Genomic DNA, 23,652 nt, shown 5'->3' on the forward strand with positions numbered 1-23,652 from the left:
GTCAGGATGGCCGAGTGGTCTAAGGCGGCAGCCTCAAGAGAACTTGATCTTCAGTTAAGCTAAGCATCCTGGTTTGCTCATGTAGTTGTGGGTTCAAATCCCACTTTTGATAGGTCTATTTTCTGCCCTTAAATCTTCCTCTGCTTGCACAGCCAGCTCCCCACAACACTATCTTTGCAAGCTGCTGTAGCATATGAAAAGAAATCCACCAACCCTCCGGCTAGGCCCTCAATCAGCACTCCATGTATTTCTGGAAGGGGCATCTCAGTCACGACTTCTGTTAGAGCTGCACCTTATCACTGTAACTACCATGCTGGTTTCTACTTAAGCAGTTGATTCCATCGTTTGAAGTGAGGCTCTCCTGCCACTTTTGGGCAGAGAAGGCACTGCCCCTGCAACAGCAACAGGCAGACAAGCTCAACCTGGGTTTCCTGGTTAGGTGGGCGGAGCAGAATGGCAATGGTCCCTCCTTGTGACTTGAAATTAACATGAAGAAGACAGAGAGGCAGCTGGGAGTAGGCAGTACCCATGCACCCCTGAACACTGTCTTGCGATTTTCACCCAATTCTGAAATGAGTCGGGAGGAAAGGAGGTGATTTTCCTATCGAAGGCCATTCTGGGAATTCAGCCACCCCGCGTCTCCCAGGTGAGTGTTTCAGGCCTGTGAGGCACTCATATAAATCTCGCCTGATCGAGCACTGAACGAGCAAGTGTGCTTGAATACAAGAGGCGTGCTCCTCTGGCTCAGGCGCAAGAGATGGCAGGCCCTTCAGTGCTTCTGGTCTGGAAGTCTACGGTGCAAGGGCCCAGGTCCTGCGGAGGCGTACAACTACCAGAAAGGGTCTGCTTTTCTCATCAGCGCCACAGTTCAGCTTGCTAGCAGAGGGCTTCTTGACTACCTCTTGCCTTGCTAGAGGCAAAAAAAAAACCCTTGGCACAAAACATCAATTGCTATTGCACGCTTAGAAGGAGAGTCTACAAGTGGCCCTGCTTTTTCTCAAAGACACTTCAGAAGATGTTTGAAAGGCTTTCGCAGCAGCAGGCTCGTTGGTCTAGGGGTATGATTCTCGCTTTGGGTGTGAGAGGGCCCGGGTTCAAATCCCGTACGAGCCTGTGCCTTCATAGGTTCGATCTATTTTTAAACAGGAGTATTTCTGCTTTCCACTCTTGTAAGATGCCATGGTGGAATGCATTGCATGCTTTCTACTGGTGTCGAGGCAGTTCGGCATGATGAAGGAGTGCGGGATTTCTTTCTAACTGCTTTTTTGTGTTGGAGCAGCACTTCTCGTTGGAACATGAAATGCACAGTGCTTCTCCAAAGTAATTGCAGGGCTGGTTTTGAAATCACCTCTTGGAATGAAAGTGATCCCAGTTCCTTTCTTCCAAAGGAAGAGATCCTGTCAGAAAGGCTCAGCTTTGAGCGTCATGAATATTGTCCCTTAGTCCTTGCATTCCAGTCCAAAGCATAGCCACATAAAGAAAGCAGGTGTGTCTGTTTCCAGTGTAGTGGTTCCAGTCCAATGCATAGCCACATGAAGCAAGTAAGCAAGCATGTCTGTTTCTGTAGTGTAGTGGTTATCACGTTCGCCTTACACACGAAAGGTCCCTGGTTCGAGGCCAGGCAGAAACAGCAAGTTGCTGTGCTTTATCACATTATTTGCATTTACCACCTCACCTGACAGGTAAATTGAAATTAAAGAGGCTGTGTCTATCCCTCACCATCGTGAGGAACTGCGCTCCAAAGGCATCGGTCTCAACTCACCAAGAGAAGACGATACACCTTACGGCAGTCAGTTGCTCCCTTTTTGACCTTTCCATTGAAGCCTGGGCCTACTGTGGTCAAGCCAGCCAAGGAAGGAAGGTATGAGAGCGAAAATGGCTTTCCTACCTTCACCAAGAACATACACCTTGAGCACAGAAAGGGCCAGACTTACAAGGCCCTATCGCCACCGGCACATCATCTTTAGTGACGCCCCGGTGGCACTATGTACTGTGCCGTATTTACAAGACGCCGTTCAACCACGTTTTGTGGCTTAACACCACCTTGTAAATACGGACCCTTCACACGCATCCCTTTCCCTGGAAGGGGCGTGCAATGGGTGTTGCTCTGGGTGGGCCACTGCAACACCATAGCATTTTGATGCTGCTCCAGTTTTACGAGTTTTTGTAAATCTGTGGCAGCGCCAAAATCCAAGCGCCATACAATGGGTGTCGTTATAGTGGAGAAACGAGCAGAAATGTTTTCATTTCTCCTCATTTTTGCTCTTTCTATGTGTGCTGCACGAACATATCGCCACTGAAGATTTCTGTTGTGCAGGAAGGTGTGCCTTCCTGAACAAAAACAATTTCCCCCTCAACGCAGCCATCCTTGTACCATGGCGCAAGGATGGCTGCGTTGGCGCTCGGCAGCTAATTTAGAGCTGGCGCAGAGGGAAGCACAGGGGTGCGCTGTATTCTACTAAATACGGCGCTTCCCTGCATTTTGAAAATGACTGAGTGCGAGGCTGCCAAATTTGGCAGAGCGTCTCACTCAGTCATCCTCTTGTAATTATGGGCCAAAAGGTCTAAAGGATAGAGGCTTTTTATGTCATGTTCGATGACGACCATGGAAATGACTCTAGTCATATATCAGAAGAGTGAACCATGTGCATTTTCTTGCCTTGCGATGTATTCGCCCACTCTCTGCCCTCAACCCTAGGAGCAGGGTCTGAGCAGTGGTGCTTCTGTGCCCTCGCTCGTTGGTGTCCGGGTCCAAATCCCCAACACACCCTTTTTAGCAGAAAACACACACATTTTACTCAAAATACACAAAGCTTGAAGATTCCTCATTCCACTCAAAGCATTGTTGTGCAAAATATTTTTAGCCTCAGGAGAAAAAAAGGATCACCATGCCATGGCTTCCTTCCTGCTTGCTTTCAGTGTGCTCTGTGTGATGCTTTCACAGGCTCTGGTTTCAGGCATTTAGGCATCAGATATTTGTCTCTACCCGCAGCTGTGACTTTTCAGTACATCTGAGTGTACGCTTGCTGGCTGACAACGCTGCAATTTTCACACTTACTCCTCGCTTTGCGAGCAACTGCTGATCAAGTATAGAGGCAATCGGGCAAACATATGAGGGGAATTTTGCTCCTTCAGTCAAGCCCTCATGCTTGTTTCTGTAGTCTAGTGGTTTTCATGTTCGCCTAACAAGCGAAAGGTCCCTGGTTTGAGACTGGGCAGTGTCTGCTTTTGTGTTTGCTCCCTAAAAGCTTAGTCTCACTCAGGGATGGCCTTTAAAAACTTGTGACCTGCATAAAACTTGTATTACTATTGCAGGCCGGTAAAAAGTTATCTGCATCTTTGCGTAGTCGTGCATGTGCCTAGTTTCTTATTCTGTTTTTTTCTTTTTTTTTTCTTGGCCATGTTATATTGTGGGGCCTTTAAACCTGTCACCTTGATAGGAACATTGCAAGCGGCAGCATCGACAAGTGCAGACTGAGGAGTCAGACCTAAACACAGACTCAGCTGTCAGGATGGCCGAGTGGTCTAAGGCGGCAGCCTCAAGAGAGCTTGATCTTCAGTTAAGCTAAGCATCCTGGTTTGCTCATGTAGTTGTGGGTTCAAATCCCACTTCTGATAGGTCTATTTTCTGCCCTTAAATCTTCCTCTGCTTGCACAGCCAGCTCCCCACAACACTATCTTTGCAAGCTGCTGTAGCATATGAAAAGAAATCCACCAACCCTCCGGCTGGGCCCTCAATCAGCATTCCATGTATTTATGGAAGGGGCATCTCAGTCACGACTTCTGTTAGAGCTGCACCTTATCACTGTAACTACCATGCTGGTTTCTACTTAAGCAGTTGATTCCATCGTTTGAAGTGAGGCTCTCCTGCCACTTTTGGGCAGAGAAGGCACTGCCCCTGCAACAACAACAGGCAGACAAGCTCAACCTGGGTTTCCTGGTTAGGTGGGCGGAGCAGAATGGCAATGGTCCCTCCTTGTGACTTGAAATTAACATGAAGAAGACAGAGAGGCAGCTGGGAGTAGGCAGTACCCATGCACCCCTGAACACTGTCTTGCGATTTTCACCCAATTCTGAAATGAGTCGGGAGGAAAGGAGGTGATTTTCCTATCGAAGGCCATTCTGGGAATTCAGCCACCCCGCGTCTCCCAGGTGAGTGTTTCAGGCCTGTGAGGCACTCATATAAATCTCGCCTGATCGAGCACTGAGCGAGCAAGTGTGCTTGAATACAAGAGGCGTGCTCCTCTGGCTCAGGCGCAAGAGATGGCAGGCCCTTCAGTGCTTCTGGTCTGGAAGTCTACGGTGCAAGGGCCCAGGTCCTGCGGAGGCGTACAACTACCAGAAAGGGTCTGCTTTTCTCATCAGCGCCACAGTTCAGCTTGCTAGCAGAGGGCTTCTTGACTACCTCTTGCCTTGCTAGAGGCAAAAAAAAAAACCCTTGGCACAAAACATCAATTGCTATGGCACGCAGAGAAGGAGAGTCTCCAAGTGGCCCTGCTTTTTCTCAAAGACACTTCAGAAGATGTTTGAAAGGCTTTTGCAGCAGAAGGCTCGTTGGTCTAGGGGTATGATTCTCGCTTTGGGTGGGAGCGGTCCCGGGTTCAAATCCCGGACGAGCCCGTCCCTTCATAGGTTCGATCTGTTTTTAAACAGGAGTATTTCTGCTTTCCACTCTTGTAAGATGCCATGGTGGAATGCATTGCATGCTTTCTACTGGTGTCGAGGCAGTTCGGCATGATGAAGGAGTGCGGGATTTCTTTCTAACTGCTTTTTTGTGTTGGAGCAGCACTTCTCGTTGGAACATGAAAGGCATAGTGCTTCTCCAAAGTAATTGCAGGGCTGGTTTTGAAATCACCTCTTGGAATGAAAGTGATCCCAGTTCCTTTCTTCCAAAGGAAGAGATCCTGTCAGAAAGGCTCAGCTTTGAGCGTCATGAATATTGTCCCTTAGTGCTTGCATTACAGTCCAAAGCTTAGCCACATAATGAAAGCAGGTGCGTCTGTTTCCAGTGTAGTGGTTCCAGTCCAATGCATAGCCACATGAAGCAAGTAAGCATGCATGTCTGTTTCTGTAGTGTAGTGGTTATCACGTTCGCCTTACACACGAAAGGTCCCTGGTTCGAGGCCAGGCAGAAACAGCAAGTTGCTGTGCTTTATCACATTATTTGCATTTACCACCTCACCTGACAGGTAAATTGAAATTAAAGAGGCTGTGTCTATCCCTCACCATCGTGAGGTACTACGCTCCAAGGGCATCGGTCTCAACTCACCAAGAGAAGACGATACACTTTACGGCAGTCAGTTGCTCCCTTTTTGACCTTTCCATTGAAGCCTGGGCCTACTGTGGTCAAGCCAGCCAAGGAAGGAAGGTATGAGAGCGAAAATGGCTTTCCTACCTTCACCAAGAACATACACCTTGAGCAAAGAAAGGGCCAGACTTACAAGGCCCTATCGCCACCGGCACATCATCTTTAGTGACGCCCCAGTGGCACTATGTACTGTGCCGTATTTACAAGACGCCGTTCAACCACGTTTTGTGGCTTAACACCACCTTGTAAATACGGCCCCTTCACACGCAGCCCTTTCCCTGGAAGGGGCGTGCAATGGGTGTTGCTCTGGGTGGGCCACTGCAACACCATAGCATTTTGATGCTGCTCCAGTTTTACGAGTTTTTGTAAATCTGTGGCAGAGCCAAAATCCAAGCGCCATACAATGGGTGTCGTTATAGTGGAGAAACGAGCAGAAATGTTTTCATTTCTCCTCATTTTTGCTCTTTCAATGTGTGCTGCACGAACATATCGCCACTGAAGATTTCTGTTGTGCAGGAAGGTGTGCCTTCCTGAACAAAAACAATTTCCCCCTCAACGCAGCCATCCTTGTACCATGGCGCAAGGATGGCTGCGTTGGCGCTCGGCAGCTAATTTAGAGCTGGCGCAGAGGGTAGCACAGGGGTGCGCTGTATTCTACTAAATACAGCGCCTCCCTGCATTTTGAAAATGACTGAGTGCGAGTCTGCCAAATTTGGCAGAGCGTCTCACTCAGTCATCCTCTTGTAATTATGGGCCAAAAGGTCTAAAGGATAGAGGCTTTTTATGTCATGTTCGATGACGACCATGGAAATGACTCTAGTCATATTGCAGAAGAGAGAACCATGTGCATTTTCTTGCCTTGCGATGTATTCGCCCACTCTCTGCCCTCAACCCTAGGAGCAGGGTCTGAGCAGTGGTGCTTCTGTGCCCTCGCTCGTTGGTGTCCGGGTCCAAATCCCCAACACACCCTTTTTAGCAGAAAACACACAAATTTTACTCAAAATACACAAAGCTTGAAGATTCCTCATTCCACTCAAAGCATTGTTGTGCAAAATATTTTTAGCCTCAGGAGAAAAAAAGGATCACCATGCCTTGGCTTCCTTCCTGCTTGCGTTCAGTGTGCTCTGCGTGATGCTTTCACAGGCTCTGGTTTCAGGCATTTAGGCATCAGATATTTGTCTCTACCCGCAGCTGTGACTTTTCAGTACATCTGAGTGTACGCTTGCTGGCGGACAACGCTGCAATTTTCACACTTACTCCTCGCTTTGCGAGCAACTGCTGATCAAGTATAGAGGCAATCGGGCAAACATATGAGGGGAATTTTGCTCCTTCAGTCAAGCCCTCATGCTTGTTTCTGTAGTGTAGTGGTTATCATGTTCGCCTAACAAGTGAAAGATCCCTGGTTTGAGACCGGGCAGAAACAATGGGCAGTGTCTGCTTTTGTGTTTGCTCCCTAAAAGCTTAGTCTCTCTCAGGGATGGCCTTTAAAAACTTGTGACCTGCATAAAACTTGTATAACTATTGCAGGCCGGTAAAAAGTTATCTGCATCTTTGCGTATTCGTGCATGTGCCTAGTTTCTTATTCTGTTTTTTACTTTTTTTTTTCTTGGCCATGTTATATTGTGGGGCCTTTAAACCTGTCACCTTGATAGGAACATTGCAAGCGGCAGCATCGACAAGTGCAGACTGAGGAGTCAGACCTAAACACAGACTCAGCTGTCAGGATGGCCGAGTGTTCTAAGGCGGCAGCCTCAAGAGAGCTTGATCTTCAGTTAAGCTAAGCATCCTGGTTTGCTCATGTAGTTGTGGGTTCAAATCCCACTTCTGATAGGTCTATTTTCTGCCCTTAAATCTTCCTCTGCTTGCACAGCCAGCTCCCCACAACACTATCTTTGCAAGCTGCTGTAGCATATGAAAAGAAATCCACCAACCCTCCGGCTGGGCCCTCAATCAGCATTCCATGTATTTCTGGAAGGGGCATCTCAGTCACGACTTCTGTTAAAGCTGCACCTTATCACTGTAACTACCATGCTGGTTTCTACTTAAGCAGTTGATTCCATCGTTTGAAGTGAGGCTCTCCTGCCACTTTTGGGCAGAGAAGGCACTGCCCCTGCAACAACAACAGGCAGACAAGCTCAACCTGGGTTTCCTGGTTAGGTGGGCGGAGCAGAATGGCAATGGTCCCTCCTTGTGACTTGAAATTAACATGAAGAAGACAGAGAGGCAGCTGGGAGTAGGCAGTACCCATGCACCCCTGAACACTGTCTTGCGATTTTCACCCAATTCTGAAATGAGTCGGGAGGAAAGGAGGTGATTTTCCTATCGAAGGCCATTCTGGGAATTCAGCCACCCGCGTCTCCCAGGTGAGTGTTTCAGGCCTGTGAGGCACTCATATAAATCTCGCCTGATCGAGCACTGAGCGAGCAAGTGTGCTTGAATACAAGAGGCATGCTCCTCTGGCTCAGGCGCAAGAGATGGCAGGCCCTTCAGTGCTTCTGGTCTGGAAGTCTACGGTGCAAGGGCCCAGGTCCTGCGGAGGCGTACAACTACCAGAAAGGGTCTGCTTTTCTCATCAGCGCCACAGTTCAGCTTGCTAGCAGAGGGCTTCTTGACTACCTCTTGCCTTGCTAGAGGCAAAAAAAAAACCCTTGGCACAAAACATCAATTGCTATGGCACACTTAGAAGGAGAGTCTCCAAGTGGCCCTGCTTTTTCTCAAAGACACTTCAGAAGATGTTTGAAAGGCTTTTGCAGCAGCAGGCTCGTTTGTCTAGGGGTATGATTCTTGCTTTGGGTGTGAGAGGTCCCGGGTTCAAATCCCGTACGAGCCTGTGCCTTCATAGGTTCGATCTGTTTTTAAACAGGAGTATTTCTGCTTTCCACTCTTGTAAGATGCCATGGTGGAATGCATTGCATGCTTTCTACTGGTGTCGAGGCAGTTCGGCATGATGAAGGAGTGCGGGATTTCTTTCTAACTGCTTTTTTGTGTTGGAGCAGCACTTCTCGTTGGAACATGAAATGCACAGTGCTTCTCCAAAGTAATTGCAGGGCTGGTTTTGAAATCACCTCTTGGAATGAAAGTGATCCCAGTTCCTTTCTTCCAAAGGAAGAGATCCTGTCAGAAAGGCTCAGCTTTGAGCGTCATGAATATTGTCCCTTAGTCCTTGCATTCCAGTCCAAAGCATAGCCACATAAAGAAAGCAGGTGTGTCTGTTTCCAGTGTAGTGGTTCCAGTCCAATGCATAGCCACATGAAGCAAGTAAGCAAGCATGTCTGTTTCTGTAGTGTAGTGGTTATCAAGTTTGCCTTACACACGAAAGGTACCTGGTTCGAGGCCAGGCAGAAACAGCAAGTTGCTGTGCTTTATCAAATTATTTGTATTTACCACCTCACCTGACAGGTAAATTGAAATTAAAGAGGCTGTGTCTATCCCTCACCATCGTGAGGTACTACGCTCCAAGGGCATCGGTCTCAACTCACCAAGAGAAGACGATACACCTTACGGCAGTCAGTTGCTCCCTTTTTGACCTTTCCATTGAAGCCTGGGCCTACTGTGGTCAAGCCAGCCAAGGAAGGAAGGTATGAGAGCGAAAATGGCTTTCCTACCTTCACCAAGAACATACACCTTGAGCAAAGAAAGGGCCAGACTTACAAGGCCCTATCGCCACCGGCACATCATCTTTAGTGACGCCCCGGTGGCACTATGTACTGTGCCGTATTTACAAGACGCCGTGCAACCACGTTTTGTGGCTTAACACCACCTTGTAAATACGGCCCCTTCACACGCAGCCCTTTCCCTGGAAGGGGCTGCAATGGGTGTTGCTCTGGGTGGGCCACTGCAACACCATAGCATTTTGATGCTGCTCCAGTTTTACGAGTTTTTGTAAATCTGTGGCAGAGCCAAAATCCAAGCGCCATACAATGGGTGTCGTTATAGTGGAGAAACGAGCAGAAATGTTTTCATTTCTCCTCATTTTTGCTCTTTCTATGTGTGCTGCACGAACATATCGCCACTGAAGATTTCTGTTGTGCAGGAAGGTGTGCCTTCCTGAACAAAAACAATTTCCCCCTCAACGCAGCCATCCTTGTACCATGGCGCAAGGATGGCTGCGTTGGCGCTCGGCAGCTAATTTAGAGCTGGCGCAGAGGGAAGCACAGGGGTGCGCTGTATTCTACTAAATACGGCGCCTCCCTGCATTTTGAAAATGACTGAGTGCGAGGCTGCCAAATTTGGCAGAGCGTCTCACTCAGTCATCCTCTTGTAATTATGGGCCAAAAGGTCTAAAGGATAGAGGCTTTTTATGTCATGTTCGATGACGACCATGGAAATGACTCTAGTCATATTGCAGAAGAGAGAACCATGTGCATTTTCTAGCCTTGCGATGTATTCGCCCACTCTCTGCCCTCAACCCTAGGAGCAGGGTCTGAGCAGTGGTGCTTCTGTGCCCTCGCTCGTTGGTGTCCGGGTCCAAATCCCCAACACACCCTTTTTAGCAGAAAACACACAAATTTTACTCAAAATACACAAAGCTTGAAGATTCCTCATTCCACTCAAAGCATTGTTGTGCAAAATATTTTTAGCCTCAGGAGAAAAAAAGGATCACCATGCCTTGGCTTCCTTCCTGCTTGCGTTCAGTGTGCTCTGCGTGATGCTTTCACAGGGTCTGGTTTCAGGCATTTAGGCATCAGATATTTGTCTCTACCCGCAGCTGTGACTTTTCAGTACATCTGAGTGTACGCTTGCTGGCGGACAACGCTGCAATTTTCACACTTACTCCTCGCTTTGCGAGCAACTGCTGATCAAGTATAGAGGCAATCGGGCAAACATATGAGGGGAATTTTGCTCCTTCAGTCAAGCCCTCATGCTTGTTTCTGTAGTGTAGTGGTTATCATGTTCGCCTAACAAGTGAAAGGTCCTTGGTTTGAGACCGGGCAGAAACAATGGGCAGTGTCTGCTTTTGTGTTTACTCCCTAAAAGCTTAGTCTCACTCAGGGATGGCCTTTAAAAACTTGTGACCTGCATAAAACTTGTATAACTATTGCAGGCCGGTAAAAAGTTATCTGCATCTTTGCGTATTCGTGCATGTGCCTAGTTTCTTATTCTGTTTTTTACTTTTTTTTTTCTTGGCCATGTTATATTGTGGGGCCTTTAAACCTGTCACCTTGATAGGAACATTGCAAGCGGCAGCATCGACAAGTGCAGACTGAGGAGTCAGACATAAACACAGACTCAGCTATGGATGGCCGAGTGGTCTAAGGCGGCAGCCTCAAGAGAGCTTGATCTTCAGTTAAGCTAAGCATCCTGGTTTCCTCATGTAGTTGTGGGTTCAAATCCCACTTCTGATAGGTCTATTTTCTGCCCTTAAATCTTCCTCTGCTTGCACAGCCAGCTCCCCACAACACTATCTTTGCAAGCTGCTGTAGCATATGAAAAGAAATCCACCAACCCTCCGGCTGGGCCCTCAATCAGCATTCCATGTATTTCTGGAAGGGGCATCTCAGTCACGACTTTTGTTAAAGCTGCACCTTATCACTGTAACTACCATGCTGGTTTCTACTTAAGCAGTTGATTCCATCGTTTGAAGTGAGGCTCTCCTGCCACTTTTGGGCAGAGAAGGCACTGCCCCTGCAACAACAACAGGCAGACAAGCTCAACCTGGGTTTCCTGGTTAGGTGGGCGGAGCAGAATGGCAATGGTCCCTCCTTGTGACTTGAAATTAACATGAAGAAGACAGAGAGGCAGCTGGGAGTAGGCAGTACCCATGCACCCCTGAACAGTGTCTTGCGATTTTCACCCAATTCTGAAATGAGTCGGGAGGAAAGGAGGTGATTTTCCTATCGAAGGCCATTCTGGGAATTCAGCCACCCCGCGTCTCCCAGGTGAGTGTTTCAGGCCTGTGAGGCACTCATATAAATCTCACCTGATCGAGCACTGAGCGAGCAAGTGTGCTTGAATACAAGAGGCGTGCTCCTCTGGCTCAGGCGCAAGAGATGGCAGGCCCTTCAGTGCTTCTGGTCTGGAAGTCTACGGTGCAAGGGCCCAGGTCCTGCGGAGGCGTACAACTACCAGAAAGGGTCTGCTTTTCTCATCAGCGCCACAGTTCAGCTTGCTAGCAGAGGGCTTCTTGACTACCTGTTGCCTTGCTAGAGGCAAAAAAAAAAACCCTTGGCACAAAACATCAATTGCTATGGCACGCTTAGAAGGAGAGTCTCCAAGTGGCCCTGCTTTTTCTCAAAGACACTTCAAAAGATGTTTGAAAGGCTTTTGAAGCAGCAGGCTCTTTGGTCTAGGGGTTTGATTCTCGCTTTGGGTGTGAGAGGTCCCGGGTTCAAATCCCGTACGAGCCCGTACCTTCATAGGTTCGATCTGTTTTTAAACAGGAGTATTTCTGCTTTCCACTCTTGTAAGATGCCATGGTGGAATGCATTGCATGCTTTCTACTGGTGTCGAGGCAGTTCGGCATGATGAAGGAGTGCGGGATTTCTTTCTAACTGCTTTTTTGTGTTGGAGCAGCACTTCTCGTTGGAACATGAAATGCACAGTGCTTCTCCAAAGTAATTGCAGTGCTGGTTTTGAAATCACCTCTTGGAATGAAAGTGATCCCAGTTCCTTTCTTCCAAAGGAAGAGATCCTGTCAGAAAGGCTCAGCTTTGAGCGTCATGAATATTGTCCCTTAGTCCTTGCATTCCAGTCCAAAGCATAGCCACATAAAGAAAGCAGGTGTGTCTGTTTCCAGTGTAGAGGTTCTAGTCCAATGCATAGCCACATGAAGCAAGTAAGCAAGCATGTCTGTTTCTGTAGTGTAGTGTTTATCACGTTCGCCTTACACACGAAAGGTCCGTGGTTCGAGGCCAGGCAGAAACAGCAAGTTGCTGTGCTTTATCACATTATTTGCATTTACCACCTCACCTGACAGGTAAATTGAAATTAAAGAAGCTGTGTCTATCCCTCACCATCGTGAGGTACTACGCTCCAAGGGCATCTTTCTCAACTCACCAAGAGAAGACGATACACCTTATGGCAGTCAGTTGCTCCCTTTTTGACCTTTCCATTGAAGCCTGGGCCTACTGTGGTCAAGCCAGCCAAGAAAGGAAGGTATGAGAGCGAAAATGGCTTTCCTACCTTCACCAAGAACATACACCTTGAGCAAAGAAAGGGCCAGACTTACAAGGCCCTATCGCCACCGGCACATCATCTTTAGTGACGCCCCGGTGGCACTATGTACTGTGCCGTATTTACAAGACGCCGTTCAACCACGTTTTGTGGCTTAACACCACCTTGTAAATACGGCCCCTTCACACGCAGCCCTTTCCCTGGAAGGGGCGTGCAATGTGTGTTGCTCTGGGTGGGCCACTGCAACACCATAGCATTTTGATGCTGCTCCAGTTTTACGAGTTTTTGTAAATCTGTGGCAGCGCCAAAATCCAAGCGCCATACAATGGGTGTCGTTATAGTGGAGAAACGAGCAGAAATGTTTTCATTTCTCCTAATTTTTGCTCTTTCTATGTGTGCTGCACGAACATATCGCCACTGAAGATTTCTGTTGTGCAGGAAGGTGTGCCTTCCTGAATAAAAACAATTTCCCCCTCAACGCAGCCATCCTTGTACCATGGCGCAAGGATGGCTGCGTTGGCGCTCGGCAGCTAATTTAGAGCTGGCGCAGAGGGAAGCACAGGGGTGCGCTGTATTCTACTAAATACGGCGCTTCCCTGCATTTTGAAAATGACTGAGTGCGAGGCTGCCAAATTTGGCAGAGCGTCTCACTCAGTCATCCTCTTGTAATTATGGGCCAAAAGGTCTAAAGGATAGAGGCTTTTTATGTCATGTTCGATGACGACCATGGAAATGACTCTAGTCATATTGCAGAAGAGAGAACCATGTGCATTTTCTTGCCTTGCGATGTATTCGCCCACTCTCTGCCCTCAACCCTAGGAGCAGGGTCTGAGCAGTGGTGCTTCTGTGCCCTCGCTCGTTGGTGTCCGGGTCCAAATCCCCAACACACCCTTTTTAGCAGAAAACACACAAATTTTACTCAAAATACACAAAGCTTGAAGATTCCTCATTCCACTCAAAGCATTGTTGTGCAAAATATTTTTAGCCTCAGGAGAAAAAAAGGATCACCATGCCTTGGCTTCCTTCCTGCTTGCTTTCAGTGTGCTCTGTGTGATGCTTTCACAGGCTCTGGTTTCAGGCATTTAGGCATCAGATATTTGTCTCTACCCGCAGCTGTGACTTTTCAGTACATCTGAGTGTACGCTTGCTGGCTGACAACGCTGCAATTTTCACACTTACTCCTCGCTTTGCGAGCAACTGCTGATCAAGTATAGAGGCAATCGGGCAAACATATGAGGGGAATTTTGCTCCTTCAGTCAAGCCCTCATGCTTGTTTCTGTAGTGTAGTGGTGATCATGTTCACCTAACAAGCGAAAGGTCCCTGGTTTGAGACCTGGCAGAAACAATGGGCAGTGTCTGCTTTTGTGTTTGCTCCCTAAAAGCTTAGTTTCATTCAGGGATGGCCTTTAAAAACTTGTGACCTGCATAAAACTTGTATTACTATTGCAGGCCGGTAAAAAGTTATCTGCATCTTTGCGTAGTCGTGCATGTGCCTAGTTTCTTATTCTGTTTTTTACTTTTTTTTTTCTTGGCCATGTTATATTGTGGGGCCTTTAAACCTGTCACCTTGATAGGAACATTGCAAGCGGCAGCATCGACAAGTGCAGACTGAGGAGTCAGACCTAAACACAGACTCAGCTGTGAGGATGGCCGAGTGGTCTAAGGCGGCAGCCTCAAGAGAGCTTGATCTTCAGTTAAGCTAAGCATCCTGGTTTGCTCATGTAGTTGTGGGTTCAAATCCCACTTCTGATAGGTCTATTTTCTGCCCTTAAATCTTCCTCTGCTTGCACAGCCAGCTCCCCACAACACTATCTTTGCAAGCTGCTGTAGCATATGAAAAGAAATCCACCAACCCTCCGGCTGGGCCCTCAATCAGCATTCCATGTATTTCTGGAAGGGGCATCTCAGTCACGACTTCTGTTAGAGCTGCACCTTATCACTGTAACTACCATGCTGGTTTCTACTTAAGCAGTTGATTCCATTGTTTGAAGTGAGGCTCTCCTGCCACTTTTGGGCAGAGAAGGCACTGCCCCTGCAACAACAACAGGCAGACAAGCTCAACCTGGGTTTCCTGGTTAGGTGGGCGGAGCAGAATGGCAATGGTCCCTCCTTGTGACTTGAAATTAACATGAAGAAGACAGAGAGGCAGCTGGGAGTAGGCAGTACCCATGCACCCCTGAACACTGTCTTGCGATATTCACCCAATTCTGAAATGAGTCGGGAGGAAAGGAGGTGATTTTCCTATCGAAGGCCATTCTGGGAATTCAGCCACCCCGCGTCTCCCAGGTGAGTGTTTCAGGCCTGTGAGGCACTCATATAAATCTCGCCTGATCGAGCACTGAGCGAGCAAGTGTGCTTGAATACAAGAGGCGTGCTCCTCTGGCTCAGGCGCAAGAGATGGCAGGTGCTTCTGGTCTGGAAGTCTACGGTGCAAGGGCCCAGGTCCTGCGGAGGCGTACAACTACCAGAAAGGGTCTGCTTTTCTCATCAGCGCCACAGTTCAGCTTGCTAGCAGAGGGATTCTTGACTACCTCTTGCCTTGCTAGAGGCAAAAAAAAAACCCTTGGCACAAAACATCAATTGCTATGGCACGCTTAGAAGGAGAGCCTCCAAGTGGCCCTGCTTTTTCTCAAAGACACTTCAGAAGATGTTTGAAGGGCTTTTGCAGCAGCAGGCTCGTTGGTCTAGGGGTATGATTCTCGCTTTGGGTGTGAGAGGTCCCGGGTTCAAATCCCGTACGAGCCCGTACCTTCATAGGTTCGATCTGTTTTTAAACAGGAGTATTTCTGCTTTCCACTCTTGTAAGATGCCATGGTGGAATGCATTGCATGCTTTCTACTGGTGTCGAGGCAGTTCGGCATGATGAAGGAGTGCGGGATTTCTTTCTAACTGTTTTTTTGTGTTGGAGCAGCACTTCTCGTTGGAACATGAAATGCACAGTGCTTCTCCAAAGTAATTGCAGGGCTGGTTTTGAAATCACCTCTTGGAATGAAAGTGATCCCAGTTCCTTTCTTCCAAAGGAAGAGATCCTGTCAGAAAGGCTCAGCTTTGAGCGTCATGAATATTGTCCCTTAGTCCTTGCATTCCAGTCCAAAGCATAGCCACATAAAGAAAGCAGGTGTGTCTGTTTCCAGTGTAGTGGTTCCAGTCCAATGCATAGCCACATGAAGCAAGTAAGCAAGCATGTTTGTTTCTGTAGTGTAGTGGTTATCACGTTCGCCTTACACACGAACGGTCCCTGGTTCGAGGCCAGGCAGAAACAGCAAGTTGCTGTGCTTTATCACATTATTTGCATTTACCACCTCACCTGACAGGTAAATTGAAATTAAAGAGGTTGTGTCTATCCCTCACCATCGTGAGGTACTACGCTCCAAGGGCATCGGTCTCAACTCACCAAGAGAAGACGATACACCTTACGGCAGTCAGTTGCTCCATTTTTGACCTTTCCATTGAAGCCTGGGCCTACTGTGGTCAAGCCAGCCAAGGAAGGAAGGTATGAGAGCGAAAATGGCTTTCCTACCTTCACCAAGAACATACACCTTGAGCAAAGAAAGGGCCAGACTTACAAGGCCCTATCGCCACCGGCACATCATCTTTAGTGACGCCCCGGTGGCACTATGTACTGTGCCGTATTTACAAGACGCCGTTCAACCACGTTTTGTGGCTTAACACCACCTTGTAAATACGGCCCCTTCACACGCAGCCCTTTCCCTGGAAGGGGCGTACAATGGGTGTTGCTCTGGGTGGGCCACTGCAACACCATAGCATTTTGATGCTGCTCCAGTTTTACGAGTTTTTGTAAATCTGTGGCAGCGCCAAAATCCAAGCGCCATTCAATGGGTGTCGTTATAGTGGAGAAACGAGCAGAAATGTTTTCATTTCTCCTCATTTTTGCTCTTTCTATGTGTGCTGCACGAACATATCGCCACTGAAGATTTCTGTTGTGCAGGAAGGTGTGCCTTCCTGAACAAAAACAATTTCCCCCTCAACGCAGCCATCCTTGTACCATGGCGCAAGGATGGCTGCGTTGGCGCTCGGCAGCTAATTTAGAGCTGGCGCAGAGGGAAGCACAGGGGTGCGCTGTATTCTACTAAATACGGCGCTTCCCTGCATTTTGAAAATGACTGAGTGCGAGGCTGCCAAATTTGGCAGAGCGTCTCACTCAGTCATCCTCTTGTAATTATGGGCCAAAAGGTCTAAAGGATAGAGGCTTTTTATGTCATGTTCGATGACGACCATGGACATGACTCTAGTCATATTGCAGAAGAGAGAACCATGTGCATTTTCTTGCCTTGCGATGTATTTGTCCACTCTCTGCCCTCAACCCTAGGAGCAGGGTCTGAGCAGTGGTGCTTCTGTGCCCTCGCTCGTTGGTGTCCGGGTCCAAATCCCCAACACACCCTTTTTAGCAGAAAACACACACATTTTACTCAAAATACACAAAGCTTGAAGATTCCTCATTCCACTCAAAGCATTGTTGTGCAAAATATTTTTAGCCTCAGGAGAAAAAAAGGATCACCATGCCTTGGCTTCCTTCCTGCTTGCTTTCAGTGTGCTCTGCGTGATGCTTTCACAGGCTCTGGTTTCAGGCATTTAGGCATCAGATATTTGTCTCTACCCGCAGCTGTGACTTTTCAGTACATCTGAGTGTACGCTTGCTGGCTGACAACGCTGCAATTTTCACACTTACTCCTCGCTTTGCGAGCAACTGCTGATCAAGTATAGAGGCAATCGGGCAAACATATGAGGGGAATTTTGCTCCTTCAGTCAAGCCCTCATGCTTGTTTCTGTAGTGTAGTGGTTATCATGTTCGCCTAACAAGTGAAAGGTCCCTGGTTTGAGACCGGGCAGAAACAATGGGCAGTGTCTGCTTTTGTGTTTGCTCCCTAAAAGCTTAGTCTCACTCAGGGATGGCCTTTAAAAACTTGTGACCTGCATAAAACTTGTATTACTATTGCAGGCCGGTAAAAAGTTATCTGCATCTTTGCGTAGTCGTGCATGTGCCTAGTTTCTTATTCTGTTTTTTACTTTTTTTTTTCTTGGCCATGTTATATTGTGGTGCCTTTAAACCTGTCACCTTGATAGGAACATTGCAAGCGGCAGCATCGACAAGTGCAGACTGAGGAGTCAGACCTAAACACAGACTCAGCTGTCAGGATGGCCGAGTGGTCTAAGGCGGCAGCCTCAAGAGAGCTTGATCTTCAGTTAAGCTAAGCATCCTGGTTTGCTCATGTAGTTGTGGGTTCAAATCCCACATCTGATAGGTCTATTTTCTGCCCTTAAATCTTCCTCTGCTTGCACAGCCAGCTCCCCACAAAACTATCTTTGCAAGCTGCTGTAGCATATGAAAAGAAATCCACCAACCCTCCGGCTGAGCCCTCAATCAGCATTCCATGTATTTCTGGAAGGGGCATCTCAGTCACGACTTCTGTTAGAGCTGCACCTTATGACTGTAACTACCATGCTGGTTTCTACTTAAGCAGTTGATTCCATCGTTTGAAGTGAGGCTCTCCTGCCACTTTTGGGCAGAGAAGGCACTGCCCCTGCAACAACAACAGGCAGACAAGCTCAACCTGGGTTTCCTGGTTAGGTGGGCGGAGCAGAATGGCAATGGTCCCTCCTTGTGACTTGAAATTAACATGAAGAAGACAGAGAGGCAGCTGGGAGTAGGCAGTACCCCTGAACACTGTCTTGCGATTTTCACCCAATTCTGAAATGAGTCGGGAGGAAAGGAGGTGATTTTCCTATCGAAGGCCATTCTGGGAATTCAGCCACCCCGCGTCTCCCAGGTGAGTGTTTCAGGCCTGTGAGGCACTCATATAAATCACGCCTGATCGAGCCTCATCGAGCACTGAGCGAGCAAGTGTGCTTGAATACAAGAGGCGTGCTCCTCTGGCTCAGGCGCAAAAGATGGCAGGCCCTTCAGTGCTTCTGGTCTGGAAGTCTACGGTGCAAGGGCCCAGGTCCTGCGGAGGCGTATAACTACCAGAAAGGGTCTGCTTTTCTCATCAGCGCCACAGTTCAGCGTGCTAGCAGAGGGCTTCTTGACTACCTCTTGCCTTGCTAGAGGCAAAAAAAAAACCCTTGGCACAAAACATCAATTGCTATGGCACGCTTAGAAGGAGAGTCTCCAAGTGGCCCTGCTTTTTCTCAAAGACACTTCAGAAGATGTTTGAAAGGCTTTTGCAGCAGCAGGCTCGTTGGTCTAGGGGTATGATTCTCGCTTTGGGTGTGAGAGGTCCCGGGTTCAAATCCCGTACGAGCCCGTGCCTTCATAGGTTCGATCTGTTTTTAAACAGGAGTATTTCTGCTTTCCACTCTTGTAGGATGCCATGGTGGAATGCATTGCATGCTTTCTACTGGTGTCGAGGCAGTTCGGCATGATGAAGGAGTGCGGGATTTCTTTCTAACTGCTTTTTTGTGTTGGAGCAGCACTTCTCGTTGGAACATGAAATGCACAGTGGTTCTCCAAAGTAATTGCAGGGCTGGTTTTGAAATCACCTCTTGGAATGAAAGTGATCCCAGTTCCTTTCTTCCAAAGGAAGAGATCCTGTCAGAAAGGCTCAGCTTTGAGCGTCATGAATATTGTCCCTTAGTCCTTGCATTCCAGTCCAAAGCATAGCCACATAAAGAAAGCAGGTGTGTCTGTTTCCAGTGTAGTGGTTCCAGTCCAATGCATAGCCACATGAAGCAAGTAAGCAAGCATGTCTGTTTCTGTAGTGTAGTGGTTATCACGTTCGCCTTACACACGAAAGGTCCCTGGTTCGAGGCCAGGCAGAAACAGCAAGTTGCTGTGCTTTATCACATTATTTGCATTTACCACCTCACCTGACAGGTAAATTGAAATTAAAGAGGCTGTGTCTATCCCTCACCATCGTGAGGTACTACGCTCCAAGGGCATTGGTCTCAACTCACCAAGAGAAGACGATACACCTTATGGCAGTCAGTTGCTCCCTTTTTGACCTTTCCATTGAAGCCTGGGCCTACTGTGGTCAAGCCAGCTAAGGAAGGAAGGTATGAGAGCGAAAATGGCTTTCCTACCTTCACCAAGAACATACACCTTGAGCAAAGAAAGGGCCAGACTTACAAGGCCCTATCGCCTGCGGCACATCATCTTTAGTGACGCCCCGGTGGCACTATGTACTGTGCCGTATTTACAAGACGCCGTTCAACCACGTTTTGTGGCTTAACACCACCTTGTAAATACGGCCCCTTCACACGCAGCCCTTTCCCTGGAAGGGGCGTGCAATGGGTGTTGCTCTGGGTGGGCCACTGCAACACCATAGCATTTTGATGCTGCTCCAGTTTTACGAGTTTTTGTAAATCTGTGGCAGCGCCAAAATCCAAGCGCCATACAATGGGTGTCGTTATAGTGGAGAAACGAGCAGAAATGTTTTCATTTCTCCTCATTTTTGCTCTTTCTATGTGTGCTGCGCGAACATATCGCCACTGAAGTTTTCTGTTGTGCAGGAAGGTGTGCCTTCCTGAACAAAAACAATTTCCCCCTCAACGCAGCCATCCTTGTACCATGGCGCAAGGATGGCTGCGTTGGCGCTCGGCAGCTAATTTAGAGCTGGCGCAGAGGGAAGCACAGGGGTGCGCTGTATTCTACTAAATACGGCGCTTCCCTGCATTTTGAAAATGACTGAGTGCGAGGCTGCCAAATTTGGCAGAGCGTCTCACTCAGTCATCCTCTTGTAATTATGGGCCAAAAGGTCTAAAGGATAGAGGCTTTTTATGTCATGTTCGATGACGACCATGGAAATGACTCTAGTCATATTGCAGAAGAGAGAACCATGTGCATTTTCTTGCCTTGCAATGTATTCGCCCACTCTCTGCCCTCAACCCTAGGAGCAGGGTCTGAGCAGTGGTGCTTCTGTGCCCTCGCTCGTTGGTGTCCGGGTCCAAATCCCCAACACACCCTTTTTAGCAGAAAACACACAAATTTTACTCAAAATACACAAAGCTTGAAGATTCCTCATTCCACTCAAAGCATTGTTGTGCAAAATATTTTTAGCCTCAGGAGAAAAAAAGGATCACCATGCCTTGGCTTCCTTCCTGCTTGCTTTCAGTGTGCTCTGCGTGATGCTTTCACAGGCTCTGGTTTCAGGCATTTAGGCATCAGATATTTGTCTCTACCCGCAGCTGTGACTTTTCAGTACATCTGAGTGTACGCTTGCTGGCTGACAACGCTGCAATTTTCACACTTACTCCTCGCTTTGCGAGCAACTGCTGATCAAGTATAGAGGCAATCGGGCAAACATATGAGGGGAATTTTGCTCCTTCAGTCAATCCCTCATGCTTGTTTCTGTAGTGTAGTGGTTATCATGTTCGCCTAACAAGTGAAAGGTCCCTTGTTTGAGACCGGGCAGAAACAATGGGCAGTGTCTGCTTTTGTGTTTGCTCCCTCAAAGCTTAGTCTCACTCAGGGAAGGCCTTTAAAAACTAGTGACCTGCATAAAACTTGTATTACTATTGCAGGCTGGTAAAAAGTTATCTGCATCTTTGCGTAGTCGTGCATGTGCCTGGTTTCTTATTCTGTTTTTTACTTTTTTTTTTCTTGGCCATGTTATATTGTGGGGCCTTTAAACCTGTCACCTTGATAGGAACATTGCAAGCAGCAGCATCGACAAGTACAGACTGAGGAGTCAGACCTAAACACAGACTCAGCTGTCAGGATGGCCGAGTGGTCTAAGGCGGCAGCCTCAAGAGAGCTTGATCTTCAGTTAAGCTAAGCATCCTGGCTTGCTCATGTAGTTGTGGGTTCAAATCCCACTTCTGATAGGTCTATTTTCTGCCCTTAAATCTTCCTCTGCTTGCACAGCCAGCTCCCCACAACACTATCTTTGCAAGCTGCTGTAGCATATGAAAAGAAATCCACCAACCCTCCGGCTGGGCCCTCAATCAGCATTCCATGTATTTCTGGAAGGGGCATCTCAGTCACGACTTCTGTTAGAGCTGCACCTTATCACTGTAACTACCATGCTGGTTTCTACTTAAGCAGTTGATTCCATCGTTTGAAGTGAGGCTCTCCTGCCACTTTTGGGCAGAGAAGGCACTGCCCCTGCAACAACAACAGGCAGACAAGCTCAACCTGGCTTTCCTGGTTAGGTGGGCGGAGCAGAATGGCAATGGTCCCTCCTTGTGACTTGAATTTAACATGAAGAAGACAGAGAGGCAGCTGGGAGTAGGCAGTACCCATGCACCCCTGAACACTGTCTTGCGATTTTCACCCAATTCTGAAATGAGTCGGGAGGAAAGGAGGTGATTTTCCTATCGAAGGCCATTCTGGGAATTCAGCCACCCCGCGTCTCCCAGGTGAGTGTTTCAGGCCTGTGAGGCACTCATATAAATCTCGCCTGATCGAGCACTGAGCGAGCAAGTGTGCTTGAATACAAGAGGCGTGCTCCTCTGGCTCAGGCGCAAGAGATGGCAGGCCCTTCAGTGCTTCTGGTCTGGAAGTCTACGGTGCAAGGGCCCAGGTCCTGCGGAGGCGTACAACTACCAGAAAGGGTCTGCTTTTCTCATCAGCGCCACAGTTCAGCTTGCTAGCAGAGGGCTTCTTGACTACCTCTTGCCTTGCTAGAGGCAAAAAAAAAACCCTTGGCACAAAACATCAATTGCTATGGCACGCTTAGAAGGAGAGTCTCCAAGTGGCCCTGCTTTTTCTCAAAGACACTTCAGAAGATGTTTGAAAGGCTTTTGCAGCAGCAGGCTCGTTGGTCTAGGGGTATGATTCTCGCTTTGGGTGTGAGAGGTCCCGGGTTCAAATCCCGGACGAGCCCGTGCCTTCATAGGTTGGATCTGTTTTTAAACAGGAGTATTTCTGCTTTCCACTCTTGTAAGATGCCATGGTGGAATGCATTGCATGCTTTCTACTGGTGTCGAGGCAGTTCGGCATGATGAAGGAGTGCGGGATTTCTTTCTAACTGCTTTTTTGTGTTGGAGCAGCACTTCTCGTTGGAACATGAAATGCACAGTGCTTCTCCAAAGTAATTGCAGGGCTGGTTTTGAAATCACCTCTTGGAATGAAAGTGATCCCAGTTCCTTTCTTCCAAAGGAAGAGATCCTGTCAGAAAGGCTCAGCTTTGAGCGTCATGAATATTGTCCCTTAGTCCTTGCATTCCAGTCCAAAGCATAGCCACATAAAGAAAGCAGGTGTGTCTGTTTCCAGTGTAGTGGTTCCAGTCCAATGCATAGCCACATGAAGCAAGTAAGCAAGCATGTTTGTTTCTGTAGTGTAGTGGTTATCACGTTCGCCTTACACACAAACGGTCCCTGGTTCGAGGCCAGGCCGAAACAGCAAGTTGCTGTGCTTTATCACATTATTTGCATTTACCACCTCACCTGACAGGTAAATTGAAATTAAAGAGGCTGTGTCTATCCCTCAGCATCGTGAGGTACTACGCTCCAAGGGCATAGGTCTCAATTCACCAAGAGAAGACGATACACCTTACGGCAGTCAGATGCTCCCTTTTTGACCTTTCCATTGAAGCCTGGGCCTACTGTGGTCAAGCCAGCCAAGGAAGGAAGGTATGAGAGCGAAAATGGCTTTCCTACCTTCACCAAGAACATACACCTTGAGCAAAGAAATGGCCAGACTTACAAGGACCTATCGCCACCGGCACATCATCTTTAGTGACGCTCCGGTGGCACTATGTACTGTGCCGTATTTACAAGACGCCGTTCAACCACGTTTTGTGGCTTAACACCACCTTGTAAATACGGCCCCTTCACACGCAGCCCTTTCCCTGGAAGGGGCGTGCAATGGGTGTTGCTCTGGGTGGGCCACTGCAACACCATAGCATTTTGATGCTGCTCCAGTTTTACGAGTTTTTGTAAATCTGTGGCAGCGCCAAAATCCAAGCGCCATACAATGGGTGTCGTTATAGTGGAGAAACGAGCAGAAATGTTTTCATTTCTCCTCATTTTTGCTCTTTCTATGTGTGCTGCACGAACATATCGCCACTGAAGTTTTCTGTTGTGCAGGAAGGTGTGCCTTCCTGAACAAAAACAATTTCCCCCTCAACGCAGCCATCCTTGTACCATGGCGCAAGGATGGCTGCGTTGGCGCTCGGCAGCTAATTTAGAGCTGGCGCAGAGGGAAGCACAGGGGTGCGCTGTATTCTACTAAATACGGCGCTTCCCTGCATTTTGAAAATGACTGAGTGCGAGGCTGCCAAATTTGGCAGAGCGTCTCACTCAGTCATCCTCTTGTAATTATGGGCCAA

General features: G+C 48.0%; 5 non-coding genes across 5 annotated transcripts; all 5 read left to right on the forward strand.

Annotated features, from left to right (window-relative positions):
* The first annotated feature begins 1,041 nt into the window (after nucleotides 1-1,041).
* On the forward strand, nucleotides 1,042-1,113 carry TRNAP-UGG (transfer RNA proline (anticodon UGG)). Its single transcript has one exon. It is a non-coding gene; the product is annotated as a tRNA-Pro (tRNA).
* A 444-nt stretch (nucleotides 1,114-1,557) lies between these two features.
* TRNAV-UAC (transfer RNA valine (anticodon UAC)) lies at nucleotides 1,558-1,630 on the forward strand. The gene has a single exon. It is a non-coding gene; the product is annotated as a tRNA-Val (tRNA).
* A 3,434-nt stretch (nucleotides 1,631-5,064) lies between these two features.
* On the forward strand, nucleotides 5,065-5,137 carry TRNAV-UAC (transfer RNA valine (anticodon UAC)). Its single transcript has one exon. It is a non-coding gene; the product is annotated as a tRNA-Val (tRNA).
* A 13,994-nt stretch (nucleotides 5,138-19,131) lies between these two features.
* TRNAV-UAC (transfer RNA valine (anticodon UAC)) lies at nucleotides 19,132-19,204 on the forward strand. Its single transcript has one exon. It is a non-coding gene; the product is annotated as a tRNA-Val (tRNA).
* Nucleotides 19,205-22,134: 2,930 nt separating this feature from the next.
* On the forward strand, nucleotides 22,135-22,206 carry TRNAP-UGG (transfer RNA proline (anticodon UGG)). The gene has a single exon. It is a non-coding gene; the product is annotated as a tRNA-Pro (tRNA).
* Nucleotides 22,207-23,652: the final 1,446 nt, after the last annotated feature.

The sequence above is a fragment of the Pleurodeles waltl genome, chromosome 10 (assembly GCF_031143425.1).
Source record: "Pleurodeles waltl isolate 20211129_DDA chromosome 10, aPleWal1.hap1.20221129, whole genome shotgun sequence".
Classification (NCBI taxonomy): domain Eukaryota; kingdom Metazoa; phylum Chordata; class Amphibia; order Caudata; family Salamandridae; genus Pleurodeles; species Pleurodeles waltl.